This window comes from Myotis davidii, unplaced genomic scaffold, assembly GCF_000327345.1.
Source record: "Myotis davidii unplaced genomic scaffold, ASM32734v1 scaffold748, whole genome shotgun sequence".
Taxonomy (NCBI): Eukaryota; Metazoa; Chordata; class Mammalia; order Chiroptera; family Vespertilionidae; genus Myotis; species Myotis davidii.
Genome location: NW_006298959.1, coordinates 12,169 through 15,689, shown reverse-complemented (window position 1 = coordinate 15,689; position 3,521 = coordinate 12,169). Strand labels below are relative to the sequence as shown.

Below are 3,521 nucleotides of genomic sequence, written 5' to 3'. Positions count from 1 at the left end.
GAAATCTAAAAAGGCATTGCCGGCAGTCCTCGGGGTACACTGGACTCGATGTACCTCGTTTCATGGTTACATTGCCATCTACCATTTATATATATAAAAAAATAGTTCCGTCATTTTGACGCATGTACATATGTGCTTCATGTTTTTTTATTATTTATTTAACACAAGTAAAGGTCTGGATTTTTTTTTTTTTTTTTACTGTTTCACTTCATTTCTGCTGTGTGTGTTCCATGTGTGTGATGTAGCGGCTTATGTAGGTTGGTTCCCACTTATATCAAAAATTGCATTACATCGCACTGTAGGAATGGATCTCCCACATAACCCAAGTATAAGTATACTGAATAATAAATCTAATAGATAGAGCACATGAATTAATCTGAAAAGTAATCATATTATTTTAAATCTTCGAACACACACACACACACACACACACACACACATAAATGTGGTTAACTTTTTCTTAAAGTTTTCTTTTCATGGCCTCTATGAAGTAATTAGTGAGATAACTCAGCAGTGAGTCCAGCAAGTGGAACCGGTAAGTATGGTCAAACTGGCCCACCAGGAGTCAAAGCCTTATCTGGTTAACATCATCTCATCACCAGACAATAGCTGATGTCTACAGACCCCAGGCCTACACATAGCTACATTCCTCACTCTAGTCCCTTCCCCTTTATAATCCTGTCCCTACACCTTGCTAGAAGTATAGATTTAACACTTGTAAGTACCCCGTCCTCTTAATTAGACTGACCATTGCTGTCATTATAATTCTCTTCGTTTTTCTTATAGTCTACAAAATTGGAACTCGAGCAGTAAATGCGCTTTGCTGACCCACTATTCCAAACCAGAAAGTTCACCACCTTCATCTGTCTTTTGCAGCCAGCAAAACAAAAAGGGAGGAGATGGGGGAGGGGGGGATGGGAAAGGAGTTGGCAGAAGGTGGCTGCCCCTGCCTTGACTTTCCAAACAAGTCTGAACCCCTAGTGTTTACTTAGACTCATCCTTGTTTAAAGGGCGCTACAGACACATGTGATTTCTCAAGGATGCTTACCCTGTTGATTGTATCTAGAGGTTAATTTTAGTTCAAGCCGTTGTTACAATAAAAGCCTAAGGAGGCAGGCAATCCAGGTTGCATAGTCGCTAAAGCCAATATCCCCTTAGCCTTCTCTTCCACAAAAATGTGTGTCAGAGCAATATATTCATCCATCGCTCAGGGTCTTCTGGTCAGTCCCAGCAGCTTTTCCTGAAACTTGGAGAAACTTTATTTCCAATTGCTTAAAGCAGTGGTTCTCAACCTTCTGGCCCTTTAAATACAGTTCATCATGTTGTGACCCAACCATAAAATTATTTTTGTTGCTACTTCATAATTGTAATGTTGCTACTGTTATGAATTGTAATGTAAATATCTGATATGCAGGATGGTCTTAGGCGACCCCTGTGAAAGGGTCGTTCGACCGCCAAAGGGGTTGCGAACCACAGGTTCAGAACTACTGACTTAAAGTATCCCCTGCCTTCATTAGCACCAATGAATTCTAGTAATAAAGACATATCAAGGTCAGGTGAAATCTGAAACACTGATTCTAAGGCTTTCTTAGATCTTCTTTTCCTTGAAGGAACTGGTTGTAGAAAAGCAGGTTGAGAAACTTCTATAGCTCTTTCTTTATAAGCTCATGCATTTGCTTTTTCCCTCTTTCTTCTAGACTGATTACTAATTTGCACACTATATCTTGTAACTGTCAGGACAACCTTATGTTATAAAGAAGTTATGTCTCATGAACGACTGTGCTTCATTTTGGACATCTGTTGCTATAGTAAAAATGTCTTACAATGCAGGTTATACAACATGTACTAAGACATTCTTTAATTGTAGTTGCATCTGTTAAGGAATCTTCGCAAATAGAACACGAGATGTTTGGGGTCAGTTCAGAGGGATTAATCTGCTCTTAAGTGTTCTTCCTTATCTTTTGATTGTGTCCCATACTCCTCTAGCCTCAGCGAGATGTGGCTCATCTCTTCCTTCTCCTCCTCCTCCTCTTTTTCCTCCAGCTCCTCATCTTCTTCCACTTCCTCATCCTCCTCCCAGAAGGGGAACTTCAATTGACCCAGGTTGGGCCTGACTCCACCTCAGGGGGCCAAGAACATGAGTAGCCAGGAGCTCCTGCCTCTGGCAAAGGTGGTGGACCCTCCTCAACCCATGTGGGCACCAGGGTGAGGGCAGAAGAGAAAATGAGCTGTGTGTGTGGAGGAGAGGGGTGGAGGATGGGAGAGCATCGCTGTGGTTCCCTCCTCCTAGGCAGCGGCTGTGTTCTTGAATATATTTTGAGATCAAATTCTGCTCCTTAACTTTCCCTATAATGAAAGCCTGTTGTAATAGCAAAGCAATAGACAATGATCCTCCTCCTCTTCATCATTTACATTATTTCTATTCTAACAACATGTTGGATCTTCACTAAGGTTACAGACATATCAAGTCATAATGCTTGTCATAGTGATTTCAACTACCTTTCCCTTAGGCCACTCTTTTCTGATAATTTTGGGAAGCAGCAAGCTGTAATAGATTGCCTTGAGACTACTGTGGCACTTAATTTCTCTGAGAAAAGCAAAACCTTTGATTTTATAGATAGAATAAGAAATAATTTGAACATTCTTTGGGAAAATATCTTAATAATAAATCTTCAGCATTTCTTTATATCAGGTTTTGTTAAACAGCACTAAAGTTTCCTACAACATGTCCTTAAATAATTATATTTTCTTAAAGTGTTAAATATGCCTTTAAGTAATTATATATTTCTCGAAATGATATGATATAATATTTGATTAAAGAAATTATTTCCAATGTAATAACAGTTTCTGGTATGAGTAAAATATTTGAGATTGGAATAAGAATAGTTATAAAACTCTATAATCAAATACTAATCCTATTTTGTAAAGACAGAATATGCTAATTGATCATCACTTCACGACAAAGATGGCAGTGGCCACAGTCAATAAGGAGGGAACATGCAAATTGATGTGTCAAAGATGGCAGCGGCTAGGCCGGAGTGGGAATCTTGCTATAAGGGGTGGGGAATGGAGGAAGCTACAGGAGGGCGGTAGGGCCAGAGCGAAGGCGGAAGGTGATTCTGGCCCAGAGCAAAGGCAGAAAGTGGCGGCCAGAGCGAAGGCCGGGGTCCCAGATGCCAGAGGGAAGCTGGTGCTGGCAGCCAGGGGAAGGAAGGCCTATTCTTGCATGAATCTTCATGCATCAGGCCTCTAGTAAATGTATAAACAATATACAATGCAATATAAATAAAAGTATATAGAATTACAGTCACAGAAAGGGAAAAAGTGACACAAATTTTTCAAACTAAAGTTTAAAATTAGGATAGAAAAAGAATTGCAAATGTTAAGAGTAGTAATAATTTATATAAATACTAGTGTCCCAGTGCATGAAATTTGTGCGTTAAGGAGGGGAATTAATTAGAGGAAATGTTTGAATATTGCTATTCATGTCCCCCACCCACCAATGCTGCAAGTCCCCTCGC

General features: G+C 39.8%; 1 pseudogene; it reads right to left on the bottom strand.

Annotated features, from left to right (window-relative positions):
- Window positions 1-1,492: 1,492 nt before the first annotated feature.
- Window positions 1,493-2,228, bottom strand: LOC102753003 (annotated as a pseudogene).
- Window positions 2,229-3,521: the final 1,293 nt, after the last annotated feature.